Genomic DNA, 21,767 nt, shown 5'->3' on the forward strand with positions numbered 1-21,767 from the left:
TAAATTAGGAAGAGAGTCTTAATTGCTGGTATGTCTCTAACACTTGCTAATCTTCTTTTTAATAAGGAGGGTAAGCCACAGGCTGTGGACCTCCAGTAAACAGCAGTGGGAGCCAGTGAGGAAGATAGAGAGGGAGGTGAGAATAGCACCCAGGAGGAGGGGCAGAGAACCCAAGTCAAGGAGGCTCCCAGATCGTGATTTTGCACTGCAGTAAAATCTCAAAAATAGTTTTAGGGACAAGCATAGGTTGCCAACTTTTTATTTCGCCAAGTAAGGATATCAAACTCATTATCTTGAGCTTATTTTTCTCTTTGCCTAGGACTGGGCAAAAGTTCACCTTTGAGCACTAATTTGTGCATGTTGTGTGTCCTCCCCCCGCTCCCCCAGGCTATAAAGTCAAGCAGGCACCTCAGAATTCCCTCTGCTTTCCACACAGGAGGCCCCTTGGCATCCAGGAACCACTGAAATGGACAAGACCAGATCCCAAATCTGAGAATTATTCTTATTTTCTCATTTCACTTGAGAATGTTTCACATTTCCTTATCTTCCTTCAGAGAATTTCTGTGAAACACCTTTTCTAAGGTGATATAACTACACAGCCATCTCAAAAAAAACCCCAACACATTTTACATTGGATTCATTTCAACCCTTGATAAGAAAGCAGCATATATGCTTCTAATGGAAATGAATTCTAACAAAAGGGTCTATTCACACTTTCAGCCTAGGGGCCTGACCCACAACGGCCAAGAACACATGTGCAAAGAATGCGAATGCCTCCTTTGCAGGCAGAAGCAACAAGAAGGAGCAAAGGACCAAAGACTTCCCACCCATTCGTCTTGACATAAACCTACTCTACAGCCAGCCACGATGACTGCTGTGAAGGGAGCCACCTTGCAGAGTCCGGACTAGGACCAGAACGGGCAGTAACAACTAGCGATTTAGACCAGCTTAATTTCTGAATTCCTGGAAGACAAAGACCATGTATATTAAAGTCGCCTGCGCAGTACAGATTTGCTATGGGTAGAAATCCCCCTATCCCTGGAGACCAGAACTCTGGCCCTGGCTTCTCCATCCCTCGCAAACAGCTTGCGAAGGGTCTTTGACGTCAAGTGCTGTTTGTTGAATGGACAAACGAATGAATTCTCATATTTATCTTGTTATCATTCGGTACTGAAAACAACTGATTTAGAAATCTTTTAGAATAGTTCTCATTTAAATAAAAGATGGATTTTAATCTCATTTCCAATGATCCGTCAGGACCATACACTCTTAAGTAATAATAATTATAACCACTTTAGAGCTACCTTAAAATGAGTGTTTACTATCTGCCAAGCACCGTGCCAGGTATTTTATTAAAATTATTTAATCTCATCCCATCTCCATAAAGTAAATACCATTATCCCCATTTTACAGATGTGGAAGTGGAGGCTCAGATACCTTACATTATTTTCTAGGAATCCACATCTCAGAAATCACACCCGCAGTCTTTCAGCTAGGAAACAAAAGGACTGGAATCTGAAACTATGGCTGATATTCTCAGCCCAACATCCACCGCCTCACCCTGGGAATCTTGGGCCAACCCTGCTATAAGCGGCAGCTTCTACGGCGCATGCACTTTAACTGGGGCTGCTGAAAACCCGGGCCGTCCTCTCCTTTCTGGAAGCCAGTGTTGTTTCATTCTGCTTTAAATGCCTGTTCAGGCTTTATGCCCTCTCTCTCAGGAGCCCTAACTTCAGCCCTCAGGCCTTGGCCCCACTACAACTAACGACCCAACTGCAAAGTCGTTCTGTTCAATTAGATAAACCCATTTCTCTCAGGATAGTTGGTGCAATTCCAAAATGGCTTATCATGAACCAAAACACTGAACGTGTTTTAAATAAAGCAAGCTCTCCAGAAGTCACAAATCTCTTTCATCTGCTTTAGTTGGTGACGACAATGGGAAGAACATTAGTGTGGAAGCTGTCCCCTTACTCTGCCGATGTCTTGCATTGTGACCTCACTGTGACTTCTGTGGCTCTAAGTTTCCCCATATGTAGAATACAAACTCTTACCTACCTCACAAAAATGATTATGATGACCAAGAGTGACAGGAAAAATACTTTGAGAAAAAAAAAATCAAATGCCTTCCAAAACTAAGGTGTTAATATCATACCTTTTCCAAATAGTACAGGTTATGGCAAATTATTCTGGGCATTTTACAAGGCCAAAGCATAGACCTAGAAACTCTCTCTGTTACATACATGGGGATTTCCACTTTATTAAAGGTTTGCGGGAAACACCTAGAGTCATTATCAAAGGTCCTAACTGGACAGCCAATAGGAAAACTCCCTGTCTATGAATCAGTCCTTAGGAGAGTTTTTGTTTTGTTTACTAACATTTGGGCCCCATTCATGACTCAAGCATAATTTTCCTTGGTATTAAAGTAACTGGGAACTGATATTAATTGCCCAATTTTTAATTACACTTGGCCTCTTTGTACCCTATGTTGTAAGCGCCCTGTCTGTCAGGGCACCGTGAGAATAAGTGATCTGTCATTGGCTACATTGAAAGGGTTTTAGTGTCTGAGTGGTTTGTGATCACTAAAATAAGGGGTTCCAGCCCTCTAAGAATCTAATACACACACTCTTGGTTGTGGCTTTAAAAATAACTTAAATAGGGGCTGGCCCCGTGGCTGAGTGGTTAAGTTCGCACGCTCCGCCGCAGGTGGCCCAGTGTTTCCTTGGTTCGAATCCTGGGCGCGGACATGGCACTGCTCATTAAACCATGCTGAGGCAGCGTCCCACATGCCACAACTAGAAGGACCCACAATGAAGAATATACAACTATGTACCGGGGGGGCTTTGGGGAGAAAAAGGAAAAAAATAAAATCTTTAAAAAAAAATAAAATAAAATAACTTAAATAATGAGACCATCACAGGAAAACATATTGAATTTGTTGACTGTTTACACACCCTCTAACCTGTCCAGCTGTCTTTGCCTCTTGAGGCATCAGACTCTATTTTGAACATGGACTTCTTTTTCCTTCCTGGAGTCTCTCATTTTCTCCATTGTATTCATTCAGAGGGAAAAAAAGACCTCATAAATGTCATTTCATATTCCAAGCAATTTGCTATAGGCAACTACACCATTACTTTGTACAAATAAATTTACATAAATCATTATTAGAATGTTTTATCTTAGCAACATTATTTGGTTCCCAGAGCACAAATTAAATGCATGCTTAAAGCAGAATATTTTAAAGTTATTCCTATATTGTTTATGAGACAGGATTAGAAATTTCCATCTAATTTTTCTTTCATAATGGAATTCTTTTAGTTTTCTTTGTACATTTAGAAACCACGTGTATAATTTTCTGGGGGGTTTCTTGAAGCGAGTGATGCAATAGACAATTCTGCCACATTTGGTTCATTTTTCAGAGACTGTTCCTTTGGATTCCATGGGTTTGGTCTTGAACCCTGATTAGGAAGGCAAGGAACCAGGGAAATTAATATTGTCTTGTGAGTAGATGGGTTTTTGTTTGATGTTATAATCACCATGCAAACTGGTCTTTGGTTGTGGTTCAGCCTTTTTTTTTTAAGTAAACAAATTTGTAAATGAACTCCCTGAAAACAGAGCTCAGATTCTCCTAGCCATTGGTGTTGAGAAGGTGCCTGTCTGTATAAATTGCCTCACACATGGCAAGTCTTCACTGGCCAGAGTTCTATTGCACCCTAGATTTCAGTATAAAATCACTTCTCCCTACACAAAACGCAGCCCCAGTTTTAAAACAGGCTGTACTTGTCAATGTCACAGTCAGGGGTGGAAAGAGATTGACTGGAAGTCAGGGGACATGCTCGCCAGCCCTGGTCCTGCTACTTGCTGGCTCTGGAGAACCATGCCGTGATTCCCTGTCTTGTCTCTCATTGGGATCAAAAAGGGCTGGACTCACCATTCAGGGCTGTAACCTTCTACCAACGCATCGTCTGGGAACAGATTCCCAAGCCAGTGTCAGGGAAATAGAGCTCCACGTGGTCAAGGGCTCAATCCTCATAAAGTATGAGGGAAGCAGCCCCGGTGAGCGCTGAAGAGCACAAAGTCAGACACACCTGGGTTCAAAGCAAAGCGCTACCATGCTAGCTGTGGACTCAGAAACAATGAAACCTTTCTGCACCTGTTACCTCATCTTAAAATAAGGAGATTAGTTTGGACCTTCTGCACAAGTTTGTTTGGGGGATTAAATGAAACAACGCAGGCAAAAGCTTAGGACAGTGTAACGCTTAGGAAAAGCTCAATAAACAGTAGGTAACAAAATCTTGAAGGATGACCAGTGGCGTCAAGCTGGGGTGATCATATAATTTATTATGTATACCAGGATATTTTCAGGTGTGAAAGAGAGGACTGTATGATAACTATGTTGGGTCAGCTGGCAAATGCCAGGACGGGGGCGTGTGTGATGAACCTGACTGCAGCCCGTCACTGTTCCACACCTATTATGAAATCAGGAAACAATTCTGTCTTATATATGTTATAACTTGTTATACCTTTTAAAGTTCCTTCATACCTATTATTTGAACCTTTCATAAACCATATGAAAAAATGTAGGGCTGAGTTAATTACCCTTTAATGATGAGCAAACAAAAGCACAGAAAACGTATGGGCTTTCCCACAATGACCCAGTGTTGCAGGGGCAGTGGGGACACCGAGTGTCTCTCATGCTCCTCCCTCCTTCCCAGCCTCCTGGTGGAGAGATAGGGTCATAGGACTAATTCTGGCCAATGGACTGTGGAAGTGGAATTGGTCCAAGTCACTTCCAGTCTAAGGCACTTAACAATGAGTGTGTGTTCTCAACTCTTTTTTTCACACATCGCAGCCACCAGGAAGCCACATTTTGAGATGTAGGTGTCGTAAGATGGATGAGGCTTGGAACCTCAGAACATGGGATGCAGGACTGCCACACTGGTGCAGTCCACCTCTGGGTGAGTGAGAAAGACACTTTGATTGCACTAAGCCCTGAGATCTGGGGTGTACTTTTTACCCTGGTGTGCCACAGCCTGCCCTGACTCAGCTAGTTCGTGGGACTAGAACCGGCATCTCCAACTTTCACCATAGTTTTCACTCAACAATATCATCAAATCCCACCAGATTGGGAAAATGCTGCCAAGATTAAATGCCACAGCTCACTCAAGGTAAGTCTTCAATGCTCACTTGATTTAAAACAAGACATTTCTTTGGTTTAAAATAAAATAATTCACACCAATGCCAAGTAAAAAGAAAATAGTTCCAAAATGCAGGGTGCATTTTAATTTGGTGCTGATTTGTTCCAACATTTAGGTTAACCCAGGAGGCCTGGATGCCTCATTCACAACCCTAATAAGTAGGTTCCTGAAAGGAAAGAGGCTCAATGTCATATCTAGATTTAACTGAAGTTAAATGGATAAATAGAAAAATCCAACTAGAGTATGACCAATTCTCTATCTCCGTCTAGAAGATTCCTCTCTTTCTTATGCAAACCCTACTCATCCTTCAACTGCATTTTCTTCATGGGGGAAAAAGTTCCACACCTCAAATTTTGCAAACACTTGTGTCACACAATTGCTTAGGCCAGAAGATGGCACATTTTTTTCTATAAAGGGTTAGAAAGTAAGTATTTTATGGTTTCTGTTGCATCTATTCAACTCTGCCGTTGTAACACAAATGCTGCCATAGGTAATCCGGAAATGAATGAACATGACTATGTTCCAGTAAAACCTTATTTAGGAACATTGAAATCTGAATTCCATATAATTTTCATGAGGCAAAAAACATTATTCTTGTTTGAATTTTTTCCAATCATTTAAACGTGTATTCTCAGCTTGTTCTCACACACAAACAAGCAGCAGGCCATACCTAGCCGGTAGGCCCTAATTGACTGACCTCTGGCCTAGACTAGGAAGAGACAAGGCAACGATCAATTAGGCAATCGCTTTAGTGGAAGGGGAAAACAAATACTGTTATTCTAGTTTTTCCACTTCCTAGTAGCTAGTGATCCAGGGCTCTGATTCCAGGAAGGCCCAAGCGCCTGGGACAGCGGGGCCTCAGCTGCAGGAGCACTGGAGCGTGCTAAGACAGGTGGACGGTGGCCAGGGCAGGCCTGACAGGAAGAGCAGGAGGCTCGGCAGGCAACTCTCAGTAGCATGAACAAGACCCAGGACAGCGAAAGCCACCACTGCTTTATCCGAAAGCAGCATTAGAAAAGAGCCAGGAGCGGGCAGGATTTCCTGGGCCATCCCAAATTAATCAGCGCACTTGGCTCCTGGCCCCTGACTGTGGCCCCAGCTTCAGCCTTGAGACCCTCCCTGAATTCTGGCTTTCAGAACTCTTAGACAGTCTCTCGGCATCAACTTACAAACTCATGTTCTTGACTTATGCTTCCTACCCTTCAATTGCACTTCTCGGCTCAGAATCACACCTTGTGAATCACCAGGTACTGACCTCACACAGCCCCTGGTTCATCCTGGGGCCTTGTGAAACCACACCTGCCAGGCAGCGCTGGGAGGGGAGGGGGCAGGTGTGTAAGAGAAGAGTAAATAATCAGGTAGACGGGCAGAGGCCGTGTGTGGACTGGCCCAAAGAAGCAGAAAAGGCCAGCAAGGGAGCAGCCAAGCCAGGGCTGAGGTGACAACGTCCACTGTCCTTGAAGGAAGCTGCCAGCCAAGGCCCCTCTATAACAGGGAGGGTGGGGTTTCTCCAGGGAAACCTTAAGGGACCAGGCTCTGAAGGGGAGTCTGGCTCTCATTGGGACAGAACTCAGGGTCCTCCGAATCTTGTCTAGTGCAGGCAGCCAGGGCCCTCACTGCTCTGGCTCATAGCAGGCTCATTCCCTGCCTTCCTGTCCAGGCACCATGCTGCTCCTCTTCCTTCCTCCTGGCCAGAGCCCATCTAAGGCCCTCCCTCTTCCATGAATTCTTCCCTAATTATTTCAATCCCAATCCTCAAAAATCTCTCAGTTCCCTGAACCAGAGAGCTACCGTTAGCACACGGCCCGGCCCTACGCTGAGCACCATCTACCATTTTCTTAGGGGTGAGTCCTGGATCCTCAGCTAACCCATGAGGTCCATGAGGATAGCTCCATGTCTTATATTTTTTTATCCCAATTTGCCCCAAGAACACATAGCAGATACTCAATAATACTTACTGAACTCAATTAAAAGGTACAATATTAGAAAGATTAACACAATCCAATAAAACATGGCATTATGGGAAAGAAAATGATTTCGAGGAACTACAGTGGAAGCTAGTTTTTAAATGAAAATTCCCAGCAATGTTCCTGTTGCTTTGTGTGTCTATGACACACACCAACATTTTAAATAAAGATGTGATTCAAGGTTTTCATTATCTTAATGCCTAAATTGGATTGCGCACAGTGTCAGTCTGATCAGCTATATCAATTGATCATTAAGAAGATTGGGAGGAAGAGGGGGAGGACACCAATTGATGGAGAAACAATCAATTTGACATTTGCATTTAAATATAGCTTTGGCATTTCATTTATTCAATGCAATCTCCGTGAGGTGTAAGCGAGCTGGGAAGGCAGAGCATAGTTACCTGAGTCAGAATGGGTCCAGGAAACCGAGGTCAGCATTGCTCCAGTCACAGAAAAGACAGAGAGGCCTCCATGATCACAAGAACACTGGTCTTCTGGGAGATGATGCTTCTAGTGGCTGGTGGAGAAGAGCAGAAGGAAGACGGGATTAGAGTAGAAGAGGAAAGAAGATGCTCTCAGCCACAATGGATGTCATCTCTGGCCTGACTCTACAAAATGACACACTTCAGTGAAAAAGTCAATTGCAACAGTACCTCTTTATTTCTTGAAAAGTTATTGAAGCACTGGGTCTCTCTCAATGGAGTGTTCTTGAAACTGCCTCGTGGGGCATAAAAGGACCCAGAAATTTGAAAATACATGTCATTGAGACATTTGTGAGATCATTTTATTTTACTACAGCTGCCACTGAAACACTCGTCTATATAAAGGAAAAACATCAGAGCACCAACAAGCATTCAAGGCCAGCGTTCCACCATGTGGACCAGCCTTGATCCACTGGGGTGCACCAGGTACACAGGCTGCGAAGTCAATGACTCTCTATTCTGTTGCTGTAAAATAAAATTACTCTGGCTCCTCTCCTGGGGAAAAAGAGCCCGTCAAGCTCAAGCTCACTAAATGGGCTGCAAGTTATCGGGCCACAGTCAACCAATAATCTTGCAAAATAGCAAAGCTGGTACATGAGATAGATGGCATAATAATTTCTGATGGAAGATATGTTTTTGGCCCACATCCTAAGGAAGACAAATCAATAGACCTTCTAATGAAAAGAACAGTATTATCCTAGGAGCTTCAGTGTGAGAATGTTAGGAAGTAAGCTCATTAGATCAGTGGTTCTCAGACTATGGGCCCTGGAACAGCAGCGTCAAATCACCTGAGAGCCTGTTGGAAATGCAAACTCTTGGCCCCCACCCAAGATCTACTGAATCTGACCATTTGGAAGTGGGGTCCAGGGATCTGTTTCAACAAGCACTGCAAGTCATGCTGATACACCTTTGATCATTAATTTATCCACCCATCCAAAGACATTTATTCTGTTGTTGTAAACAAAATTACCCTACTCTACTGCGTGTGAAGCTCCACTTAAGGGCAAAGTGTGGAGCTAAGGATTGGGGAGGGAAGGAGGGAGGATCCGAGTGAGAAGATGATGAAATCCCTGCCTTTGAGAAATATATTGTCGACTATGGGAGATAAGGCACGTACACAGGCAGCTCAAATACAGACAGACTGTGTTATTTCCTCTAACAAGTGGTTAGAGGGTTTCCGAGGAGATGTTTGTTTCTGGTTGGGGTTGGGGGCGGGCAGGCATCAAGACAATGACAATAATAACGGGCCTTGAGATCTGGACAGGATTTTGACAGGCGGGAGCAAGCAAAAGGTGAAGCAAAGATGCAAAGGTAAGAAAGCGTGAGGGCTCTTCAGGTGCATGGAGCAACCAGGTCTGGCTGATGCGTGAGAAACTTAAAGCCGAAATGGGTGAGACAAGGTTACTTCCAAGTGCAGACAGGTAAATGCTAGGGGCTTAGGGCTTCTCTTTCTTGTGTGAAGACCACCCAGGTGCACCTATTGCTTATGTTTAGAAATTGACATCTGATAAACTAGATGACTTCAAGATTTCTAAATCCAGTTTGCTTTTCTGTACTTTTGGAACTGCGTTTTCTAGAGGGGAGCACCTCAGCGGCTTCAAGAATTAACTGCTGCAGGTTTGCCCAGGAGGAAGACACAAAAGAAAATTTTAAAGTAGGCACAAGAATCTGGATGTCACAGTAGCCTCGGGCCATTCTGCAAAGGGGCAAAATGTTACCACACCTAAAAGGCCCCTGAGGACACCTAAGGTTTCAGCTTTATAAAACAACTCAAGTGGATATAGTGTGCCTTAGTCACAGGACAAAGTTAAGCCAGGAGGGGCAGGGAGAATGGGTGAATGGGGTCAAAAGCACACACTCCAGCTATGAAATAAGTAAGTCATGATGTACTGTACAGCACGGCAACTACAGTTAATAATACTGTATTGCATATTTGACAGTTGCTAAGAGAGCAGATTTTTCTTTTTCTGATTTTTCTCCCCAAATCCCCTAAGTACATAGTTGTATATTTTAGTTGTAGGTCCTTCTAGTTGTGGTATGTGGGACGCCGCCTCAATGTGGCCTAATGAGGGGTGCCATGTCCGCGCCCGGGATCCGAACTGGTGAAACCCTGGGCCGCCAAAGAGGAGCACACAAACTTAACCATTTGGCCACGGGGTCGGCCCCCAAGAGCAGATCTTTTTTTTTTTTTTAAGATTTTATTTTTTTTCCTTTTTCTCCCCAAAGCCCACCGGTACATAGTTGTATATTCTTCATCGTGGGTCCTTCTAGTTGTAGCATGTGGGATGCTGCCTCAGCGTGGCCCAATGAGCAGTGCCATGTCTGCACCCAGGATTCAAACCAACGAAACACCGGGCCGCCTGCAGCGGAGCGCACGAACTTAACCACTCGGCCACGGGGCCAGCCCCAGAGCAGATCTTAAAAGTTCTATAGATTTTCCTATATCACAAGAAAAAAATTTTTGTTAACTATGTAAGGTGATGGATGTTAACTAGACTTATTGTGGTGATCATGTCCCAATGTATACAAATATTGAATCTTTATGTTGTACACCTGAACTAATATTATGTTATATGTCAATTACACCTCAATTTAAAAAAAAACGTTAAATCGATGCTTAACAACTCCAATTAGAGAAAAAATACTTTTCACGATCAAGAAGGTACGGCTTTTGCTTCTAGAAAACTGACATAAAGAGAATGCTTTATTTCCTGATGCTGCTAGATGAATGATGGCATACTGAAAAATGTTTTTGATGTCACCCAAGGCTCTGACGGAAACAAAGCTGGATTCAGAATTGGCGCTATCTGGCTGCTCATCCCAGCTCTGCCATTGAACCATCCAAATCATTGTGGGCAAGGCAATTAACCCCCTCAAACTCGGTTTTTCATCAATCAAGAATCAGAGGCACTAACTTGCCTCACCTTCTTTGAAATTTAAATAAGAAAATAGATATGAAGCTGCTATAAAAATTATAAAGTGCAATACTACACAGAGGTATAGAATTACCGTCCTCGTGGAGACATTTGGGTACTAATTAATACTTGTTACTACATTGGCCTTTGAAAATATGAAAGTAAAATGTTTCTCGTGCCCTTGAGACTCTCATTTTAAATATTTGCAGATACAGCAGTTCTAAGACATCAACCAAACCATTCTCCCAAGAAACATTTCAAAGTCAATTTTTTTACTTGTAATTTTTAAAAAAATTTTATTCCTCTGACCACTACAGAGCATCCAGTTATCTTTCAGCAGCTCCTGGTGAGCACAACTCAGTCTTCAGCAACACAGACAGAGACGATGGCAATAATTTATCATCTCTGCAATAGTTTAGTCCCAGATGGACCATTTACTAATTTATTTCCATATGTAACTGGCAGCGAGATTAATCAGGCTTCCAACTCGGAAACCTGAATTGCCTTTATTCCCTTAACAGGCTAACTCTGGACAAGAGGAAGTAGACGTTTATATAGAAAACCAAGAGTTCCTCTTAAAAAGCCTGTCGACCTGAGACGCAGGCCTTTACACACTACACACACACAGCTTGCTCCTTATGTCACTTGGAGGGCTGGTTCTTTCTTCAGATACTCCTGGGCTTCCCACAGGAGCTGTGTCTGACAGAACTGCAGGCCGAAGTAAGCCCAGAAACGTAACACAAAATCAGGTCCAGTTGCAGCCACGTTCCCCTCGCTGTGTGCAAGCCAGGGGTCTCATATTTCTGAAACTGAAGCGATCTTTTTGCCACGGTGCTGCGCCCAGCTGGCCCGGCTACGTGGTGCCCGGGCACTGGAAAGTATGTGCTTTCTTTTTTCCACTCTTTTTAAGGGTCTAAAACTTGACTGAATTCAGCAGCTGCCATATCCTCAGCGAGGCGAGGGCTAAGGAATTGTTAACATTGCTTTCAGTCCCCCTGAGTTCAACTCTCAGTCCACTTTTGTTTTTAATTCTATCCAGCGGATGACGGTGTTTACGTATGGAAAGCCAGCCAATCCCCACACGGGGCAAAAAGCTCGAGTTGCCTGGTGACGTCTTAAGTGGAACCCAAGGTCACTGCCAGGAAGGCTCAGTAGACAGGACCATACAGAGATATTATCAGCTGGATCCACACACCTGGGTCACGAACCAACCACGTGGCTTTGGAAAAGTCACTTAACAGTTCAGGCTCACAATTCTTTCTTCTGTCATATGAGGAGTTCAGTTCCCTAAGGTTCCTTCTGGCTCTCAAATCTTATGATTCTATAAGTATGGGAAAAAAAATCAGCCAGTCACCTGGTTTCTGGGTTTGGATGATGCCAAACAGCCAGCATTTTGGAAGCATCTGAAAGTGGCTGAATGGGTCCAGATTGGTGCTATGACAGACACAGCCTTCAGAATCTCAGTATCCAAGAGACTCTCTTTGAGCACAGAACATAAGCCTTTGAAGATTGTTCAACAATGTACATTTTTACAAGGTTTTAAGAATTCAGTGAAATACAACATTTTGAAGTACTGTTCTAATATGGCAAAAATTACCAAAGTACATAAGTCACGGTCCTTTGTCTCCAATACGCTTACATCTCAGTTAAGGAGAGACACAACTAATCTTAACATAGTGAAATAAGTGTTCTAACTGAAGGCAAAGAAACTGTTACAGGAACACGCGAGATGGAGAAATCCCAATGGAGGCGAGCCGGGTGGATCTGTAAGGTATGTATGGAGAAACTGGAGTTGAAGCTGGGCTTTACAAAGCAAAGATGGGAGTAAAAGCATCCAGGCAGAGGCAGCATCAAGAGCAACGGCCTCTAAACTTCCTGGCATGGCCAGGACACAGTATTTAGTACCCTAGGGCCACACCACAGAGTGCTCAAGGAAGAGAAGACCGAGTGAGAGGGAAGGCTGGAAAGGGACTACTGCTGGAAAGCCCTAGAAGCCAGCCTAATGATTGGCGTTTACCCTGTGATCACCAAGAACCTTCACAAGTTACTGGCAGTGGAGACTCCAAATGAGCTGTGCCTCAGGAAGTTGATCCTGGCAATTCTATCACCATTTAAGATTGGTAATAAGATCAGTGTGTACCTTCATTTTTCTCTTATTTATTCCATGCGGCCACTATTTGGGAATCCCTCAGATTAATTTTTTTCCAAATGAATTTCCTGGCCCTTCCAATGGAAGCAGTGGAGTTTCCGATAAGCACCGCCAGGGTTCTACATTTGAGTGACAGGGTCGGCCTGGGCTTTACATTTAGGTTGAAGTCTTTTTCTCTTCTCAAGAAAGAAAGTTAAAATAAAATGGCATCGACTGGGGGTTTTTTTGGTTTTTTTTTAACACTGGAAAGTATTTCTGGTTGATGAAAAAAATATACAAATGTCCTGACTGTTGGAAAGGTTTGCTTGAGCACTCCCAAACAGACAAATGTCGAACTCATCAGCCAAAGTAGTTCATTGAAACTTTTCTGATTTCTCCTTTCAGAGGCCAAGGTTAATGAGCCCAAGCCTTCCAGGGCCCCTCAAACGTAATAGCAGGATGTCATGTAAACCCTCATACCAATGGTATTCAGTTCCTCTGCCTCGGGGGGCCAAGCACAGGTGGCTTCCTGCAGCTGTCACAGAGAGAAGCTGCCCACCATGATACACAGGGCCGGCGCCAGGCAAGCCAGGGCATGAGGATGGGGTCTGCAAGCCTGTCCTTCCCTCGCCCCCAAATACGGGCTTGTGTCTCGAAACTCCATAGGGGTGAGTGTGGGAGTAGTCTGAGGAGATCCTCCTCTGAAAAAGGAGCTGCCATCTGTATGAGCCACCATAAAAACAAATCCCCCAGAGAAGACGCAAACTTCACTTCCCATCTCTGGGTGGCTAAGACTACAGATAAGTATAAATGGGAAGCTTCAACATTAGTTTCATTTTGGATCACCTTATTCAGAAATGCAAATTGGATCTATGCACCAGGGTGTTGAACATTCTAGGGGTCAAGTCCCTGATTAATAATTCAAAATCTGTCCAGCCCTCCACATACCCAGGGGTTCAGGAAGCTCCAGAGCCCCCCCACAGCTGTACCCTTAACATCTAATCAAATAATTACTGTGAAGGACAACATGTAGTAGGCGCTGTCGATAGTTCCCTGTGCACATAAAAGACAGTCTCATACATACCAAAAGAGTTGCATGTCTCAGAATGCCACTTTCTGTCAAAGTCCACCTATGGTCAGAAAACAAATCCTCCTCAAACAAATAGATTAGCTTAAATTACCATGCCATTTTACATTCTCTTCACTGACACATGAATTATAAAACTATAAGGTAAATGCAGGCTTAAACTGAATAACGGGCATAAATAAAAATATTTTGACATTAAAAACTCAGTATAAATTGAACTACAACATGCTTGAAAGCTCCTGCAATCATAACGTACACATTGAAATCCATTAACCTAATACCTAGGCTGCTATTCAAACACAGAGGTCTAGCATGTAAATAAACACTCATTTGAACACTTCTCCTCCTAAATTACTGTACAATTTGGCTGCAAAGTCACACACTTACAAAGTCTATCATCTTAACTCGGTAGCTCTCTAACCAACACTCAAGTCTTATCGAGCTATAAGGTGGGAGCACATAGCGTGAACCAGAGATCAGCAAATGGTACCAAAAAGTAGCAGCTGATGTCAAAGACAAACCAGGGTCATCCCGGCGAGAAGAGAGATATTTACATAAGCATTCAGAAAAGACAACGGAGCCCCAATTTCCCTTTGACTGCACACCCCATCAACCTTTCTGCTCTTCACCTGCTCATTTTTATATAAAAGCAATTTCTACAACGATACATTCAAAGACATTACTTGCCATCAACTCAGCAGCAAAGATTCTGTTGCACGTTAGATTTGCTTTAAGACTCAGCTATTTTCAACCAAAGCTTTCATTCCTTTCCCATCACTACCCCCCTCCAAAAAATTAGCTTCCCTAATAATATATTTCTCAAATATGTCACCTGCCAAAGCCATTTTCTTACCTTTGTAACTCACTCACATTTGTTTCATTTGATGATATTTACCCAAGCAAGGACAATTGTTTGACTGGAATCTTGCAACTTTCAACTTTGCCCAGATTTTGCTGTCGAGAGGAAGAGGAATGCCAAACCCCCGACACACGGCTCAGCTGAGCTAATATACATCTGAATCAGAGCTACATTTTAAATTCTTTTACACTTACTTAATATAGTGCGTGCTGCCTGTCCACTGATGCGATATCAGAAACCTGCAAGCTACTATTTCTGCAACTGTGTCACTGTAGATAGTCTGAAACATGTACGTAGCTGTTGCCATGGAAACAAACACAGCTAGGGTAGAGTGCCACGCTGTGTTAATTCCTTCACCCATGAACCCCAGGGGAATGCTAACATTCATCTTCTCTCTCCTTTCGTCTCACACTGCTTTAATATTTTTTAACATTATCAAATGATGTACTAAATACATATGGTACACCAGAAAATACGGATGGCTGAAATGAGCTGTGTGCCAAACTAGCCTGCTGGGTATCTGCTTAAGGTGGTACAGCTGTGCAACGGATCCTTTCACTAACTTCTCCTGGGAGAAAAGGAGAACTTTGTTTCTTTCTTTTAAAACGGTGTGGGGAGGACAAAAAAGGTGAGCATCCTGTCTCACCTAAGAAGAACAGTTATGGAACTGCACCGGAATAAAGATGCTATCAGCAACGTGCCTTATCAGTTCTGCGAAAGGCAGACGGAGGTCTTGCAAACTTTCTGAAGTGGATCCAAGCTAAGAGCTGCTTTTCCTTCCAACTAGAGCTGCATGAGCAGGTTGTAAATCCAATAGTTCTAATGAGGCAAAAGCACAAATCCCCAACAAGAGCTTTATCTGTCCCCACTTGGTCTTTGTTCCTAAACTCATGGAAGAAGGTATTCGAATGAATGAGTGAGTAACAAGGTGGAAATCAGCCATCATTCAGAAAACAATGCGTTTGTCCTGGAATCTGAACATTCTCTTATTTGCTACAAGTTCACATCTCTGCTCTTGTCAAATGTTTGGACTGGTGGAGAAAAGTCTCTTATTACACCTAAAGGACAGAATGTGAAGATACTGGCACATTGGACCATCTTTCCATTATTCAAACCAGTAAGCCAATTTAAATATTGGGGTTACACATCGCTGTAGACAAAAGTAAGCTGTTCAAAATCTTAATTACATCCTATCCCTTGGGCTAGTTAATAATATTCAATCTAGATGAAAATGGCCATACTTTAGATTTGCATGCTGGTGTGCCTCACTTGAATACAATTTTCGCACTAAACAATCAATTGCAGGCTTTAAAAGTGCAGATCCATGACTCTGAACTGGCATGTTTTAAAGAAACCACTACCTCATTTGCGGGGATTATGGCAAAATAGTCTTACAAAAGATAAGCAAAATTTTCCTGTTATTTCCTAAATTGAATCATTCTTGGCTATATACTCTGATAATAATAATCAACTCATCCCTAAGAAAAAGCAAAGCAGAAAATAGATATGTACACCTTAGTGGTGAAAGAGACATGTAATTTTTTTTCTTCTTCTCCCCAAAGCCTCCCAGTACATAGTCGTGTATTCTAGTTGTAGGTCCTTCTGCCTCTGCTGCCTCAGCATGGCTTGATGAGTGGTGCTAGGTCTGCACCCAGGATCCGAACCGGCAAAACCCTGGGCCATCAAAGCGGAGTGCGCGAACTTAACCACTCGGCCATGGGGCCGGCCCTGAGATATGTCATTTCTCAAGAGATATGTCAAATCTCAAGACGCTGTTAGGGTCCAGTACAAAGCCTAGCCTTCGCGTATTAGGAGAGCAGGTAAAGATCACCATTTAACTAATCCTGACCAGTACTTACAAACCTAAGGAGCAGAGCCACAGCAATAAAAACATCGTTCCTTATAGTTTGCATTTCTGTATCTACAGTTGTTGAGTATTACCAAGCATTTTCACATAGGTCATCCCATTTGACCACGACAAGATTGTACTATGAATTAGTCTGGCAACTATCACCAATCTCATCTCTCATTAGAGAGCACTTAGGTTCTCAAAGTCAGTGACTGGCCCAAGGTCACACATTAAGTGGCAGAACCCCCTTGTCTTCTGTTACTTGATCTAAAGTACTCAAATATTTGGTTAAACATGATTCTGGGTGTGTCTGTGAGGGTGTTTTCTAGATGAGATTAGCATTTGAGTCAGTGGACTACCCAGTCCGATAAAAAGCAGACTGCCTTCCCCAATGTGGGTGGGCATCATCCAATCCATTGGAGGCCTGAATAGAACAAATGGCGGGTAAGGGAGAATTCACTCTTTCTGCCTGACTGTTTTCAAGCTGGGACACGGGTTTTCTCCTGCACTTAGACTGGAACTACATCACCAGCCTTCTTGGGTCTCCAGCTTGCAGACAGCAGATTGCGGGAGTTCCCAGCCTCCATAATTACATAAACCAATTCCTTAATACATATATTAGTATATATATACATATATATATACTATCTATGTATGCAGGTATGTATATTCTATTGGTAATATTTCTCTGGAAAACTGACTAAAAGACCTCCCTAAGGAAGTAAGTTATTCTGGACTTGCAGCCACCAGATAATCAAAAGTGGATTTCATCATGCTTTGGGTTATTCACGAACTCCTACTCACATTACCCTGGATATCAAGAATCAACTGGATTTGGTCATGCTACATTTTGGTGAAAGAGGGATTCCTAGAAGTAAGTTTACCCAGACGACTGAATTTGTTCTAGGCTGGCTTGGGGCTGTTCATGAAGCAGCAGAAGGCATCCTTAGGGGGCGGTGTTCTGGAGAGAAATCCCATAGGGGCCGGGGGAACACTTGGTGCCTTCAAATGGCTGCTCCAACTCAAGAGTCAATGATTTGGTCCCTTCTGATGAAAAGCATTCTAAAAGGGACTGTATAAGAAAACAATGAGTCGGGCAAAGTGCACAGCACGTGATTTAGCCTGTTATAAATATTTTTCATGACTTGGCTGGCATTATGCACATTCTGATACAGAGGCACTCTCAGAAGCACGGGGCAGGAGGGGGAAGAGGTCACCCACACAGGAAAAGGCCCCACACTACCGCGATTTTCTAAGCCTTGTATTTACATTTTCATTTTCTCTGCCCTCCGCTTGCCCCTCCCTGGCTGTCAGGGTATCAGCTGGCCTTCTCACCATGCAGAGTGGCCTGGCTCTCGCTGTTTCCATCCTGTTTTGATTCACATCTAATATGCCAGGGGCTGGGAAACCAAATAAGAGAGTTGATTAGAATTTTGTCTGAAATAAGATGAAAACAGGCCTCAGAAAGTGTCCCTGAGCACAAAAGTGTCGACTTCTGGATGCCATTGACTCTAGGTCAATTAGCCTAAAGCCAGCCACCTAATGAGCAATTTGCCTATAATTTAAAACCTTTTTGAGTGTTTTTACATAGCAATGTCCTTTGCTCTTTTTTTTGCCATCTCTTTGGTTTTATAAGGTTTATAAATTTGAGGCTTCAAAGGGTACACTTAGCTTGTTTATAAATTTTAGTTTATGTTTAATTTTCATTTTTAAATTAAATAATTTTTTGAGATACTGGCAATGAATGCAAAAACACTCAAAACGGAATTGAATTTCTGGTGAACTGGTTATTAGGCAAATCAATAGGAGAACTAGTTTTAAGGGAATTTTTACTTCTAATCTTCATTTTTTAGGACGCAAAAACTGGCCAAGGAAATCTGCAGCTCATCAGACGAGAATGCACAAACCGCCTTTCGCATGCCACCGATGTCTCTCTTCCTTCTTGCCGCACAGGATTCTGCAGACTTGAGTTTCCAACCTCCAGTGAAGGGAAGGAATTTTGTATTGCTTGGCTTTGTTTTTTTCCACCATGAATTTAATTTACGGGCACTACTGAGCAAAGCTCGGCTTGCTGAGTCTCACCCAGAGCAGCGCTCACCGTCCCACTCATTCCAGGAGCCTCTGTTGCATGTTTTGAAGTTGTCGGCACAGATGGCCTAAGAGGCCCCCACGATCTTTTGCATCACAGCAATGCATAGACTGCAGAAGTCTGAGACTCACTCATCTGACAACCCAATTCTTAATGCAAAGGGGGAAAAGGCCCAAAGTCAAGGTGTATCCAGTATGATCGGAGCTGATGGCACCAGCCCCATTCAAAGGAGAGGCTAGGTGCCTTGCAGCAATCTGTTCCAAACACCCTTTGAGAGGAAAACCAAAGATCAGACCTCCCTTTACGGCCAGAGGCCAAGATGACCTTCGAGATCAGAGACAAGCTATGGGTGTGCTCTTATCAGGTAGCATCAAGGCTGCAAAGGAGGACAGGAAAGAACTGGAGATGGTCCCTGTGCCCCAGTATTACCCACCTGTGGCTCTCACACAGACACTGCCCCTCGGGGCGGAGCCCCTGAGCCACTTAACCACTCTACAGAAACCAAGCATTCCAACCAGCATGGTACCCTGGCATGGTGCTGCAAGAAGGCCGGCCAGATAGTAAGGGTCATCTTTCTCCCGGGGCAGCCATCCTGCTGTTTGTGGCACAGCTATGGGGAATTACGGGGCCAGCTCTCGGAGAAGAGAAATTGACCTGGGAGGCCTCACTCTTGTGGCGCTCACATGGATGTTCAGTCAGGGTCTGGGAACGAAATTCTCCTGGAAACTGAAACTTTTCCTTTTCAGTCTGAAATGTCTCCAGTTGGAGACAGAGCAGCTAGCTGTCCTCAGTGTGTATGAACTTCCTCAATGTCTATATGGAAGATACTCAATGAGCTCAATTCACGTGCCCTCAATGGGGTTATGTCCACTCCAGGACTGGACACTAATACCTAGCCATCGAGGAAGTTATAAATGTAGGGTTTTCTTCTTTTTTAATCTGAGGATGCAATGAACTGCATCGATGTGTCTTACCCGAACCTTCCCTACTTAAGAAAAATGGAAGTTTTTAATACAATAAGTAATGTACATGATCAGAACGTAAACCACTTCTATTAGAACATTTTGGGAGCTGTTTTAACAGAGATCAAATAACACTGACTTAAATAAAAACACGGCTGTTCGTTTACTTCTCATGAAACAGCCTGAGAGGGTAGGCAGTCTGGTCGGGGGGCTGCAGGGTGGGTGCGATGTGGCTGGGCAGCTGCCACCCTGCAGGCAGTCTCCCAGGATTTTTCCGTCTTGTGGCTCTGCTATCTCCTAGCGTGTTTTCCACATTTGTATGGGCTTTAGGAGCTCACTACCACCTTGTCCCTGTCCTAACCAGAGGCAAGGAAGAAAGAGAATGTGAAGGGCTTGCTCCTTCGTTTTAAAGGTAAAATCCAGATGTTGTACCTGTGCCTTCCATGTTCATCCATCAGGCCTGAGCTTAGGGACTTAGTCATGGCTGGCAGACCATGCTCAGCTAAAGCTCAGGAGTTCTACTATTGAAAGGAAGAAGCAAGGAAGGGCTACTGGTGGACAACTAGCAGTGTTTTAAAAACACTGAATATATTTACGGATACAAAGATAACAGTAACAGTTTATAAACATGCATGGGAATGATACGCACAAATTCAAGATGATGGTTATGTGGGGGCACAAGGGAGAGAGGAGTCGTGGGGCTGAAGAAGGGGGACATAGGGACCTACAATGGTATCTTCAAGGTTTTATTTTTAAAAGATATTTGAAACAAAAACAGCAAAATGTTGAGTTCGGCCAAAGTTGGGTAATGGGTACATGGGTGTTTTAGCTTTGTAAAAGCTACAAATAAATCATAAGAAAATCCACAAAATTTAGCACCTCGACAACCCAACTGCAACTCAACTCATAATTAAACCGTATTTCACCAATTCGCTTTTTTTTTTTTTTTTAGGAAGATTAACCCTGAGCTAACATTTGCTGCCAATCCTCCTCTTTTTGCTGAGGAAGACTGGCCCTGAGCTAACATCGGTGCCCATCTTCCTCTACTTTACACATGGGACGCCTGCCACAGCATGGCTTGCCAAGCGGTGCCATGTCCACACCCAGGATCCAAACCAATGAACCCCAGGTCGCCAAAGCAGAATGTGCAAACTTAACCACTGCGCCACCGGGCCAGCCCCACCACCAATTCTAAAACGCACAATTTTCTATATTTGAACTCTCTGAAATGAGTGCATCTAATTAAAATAACAGGCAGTAGTTTTTCTTAGTGGTACATAAAATAATGTTTTATTTGACAATGAATGGTAACTTAGATTTGAAGATGTACAATGTATAAAATTATATGTCATGTAGACGGTAGTGCATTTTAATATGTTTAATGGGGGCGAGGGGCTCCCATAGAGGGCATCTCAAGACTTATGAAGCTCTTAGAGCCCCAAACCTGGGCTCCCTCTGTCGGGTGGTTTTCTGACTTCCAAGCCAAGGTTCTTTCCAGAGATAATGCCTCTGATTGAGGTCATGCAAAACACACATTTAGACTAATTTTCTCTGTAGCTGAGGAAAATCTAGCAGAAAAAGCCCTCCTTTATTAGTTCTAAAGTGTTCAAGAAGCATAAGTAACACCTACAAACAAAACAACTCCAAATGGGAAGAAAACGGAGTCAGATAATTTCTGGACCAAAATTTTGGACAGGCTGAGAGGACACGGCAGACACAGCTGTCTGAGGATGACAAAGACTTCTCCACCCACCCAAAGCTAAGTCCAGGCTCCTGGCCAGCAGAGGTCACCAGAAAGACCGCCAGGGTCCATTTTCCTTTGATATCTGATAATCTGCTATTGTGGAAAGTCTTGTAGAAAATTAGCTAAGAAGATACCAGAAACATTGTTCCCTCAATATTATCAAGATGCAAATGAACCAAAATAGAAAAAGAAAAAAATCCATACAGCTGGTTTATCTGAATGCAGAAAAATAAATCACCATTTATTTTTTTAAAAAAACATTTATGAAAGTTTTCTTCGTTTCTCACATTTAGTTAGTATACAGTTGGCATTTTCAAAATTCAAACCTGATAGGGATTTGGAATTCAATGAAGCACACTGGAAGACATCTGAGTGAAAAACTAAGAGTTCTAGCCATATGCTACTGGTGCATGAATTTGAATATTTGAAAGGTAATCTAGAAATGAGAATGTTTCCAATTCTCCTTACCGACAACAGTAATACATAGCAA

At 43.2% G+C, this 21,767-nt stretch overlaps 1 protein-coding gene across 10 annotated transcripts in view; it reads right to left on the minus strand.

Annotated features, from left to right (window-relative positions):
* Nucleotides 1-21,767, minus strand: part of FOXN3 (forkhead box N3) — a 391,151-nt gene that overhangs the window by 278,630 nt on the left and 90,754 nt on the right. For 3 of the 10 annotated variants that reach the window (XM_008519089.2, XM_008519094.2, XM_008519093.2), the window contains exon 2: nucleotides 7,564-7,679. The gene's annotated coding sequence lies outside the window, so the exon portion shown is untranslated. Of the gene's footprint in view, nucleotides 1-7,563; nucleotides 7,680-13,771; nucleotides 13,813-14,627; nucleotides 14,927-21,767 lie in introns of those variants that run through there. The other 7 variants (XM_070593704.1, XM_070593710.1, XM_070593705.1 and 4 more) reach the window with 6 other exon arrangements.

The sequence above is a fragment of the Equus przewalskii genome, chromosome 25, assembly GCF_037783145.1.
Source record: "Equus przewalskii isolate Varuska chromosome 25, EquPr2, whole genome shotgun sequence".
Classification (NCBI taxonomy): domain Eukaryota; kingdom Metazoa; phylum Chordata; class Mammalia; order Perissodactyla; family Equidae; genus Equus; species Equus przewalskii.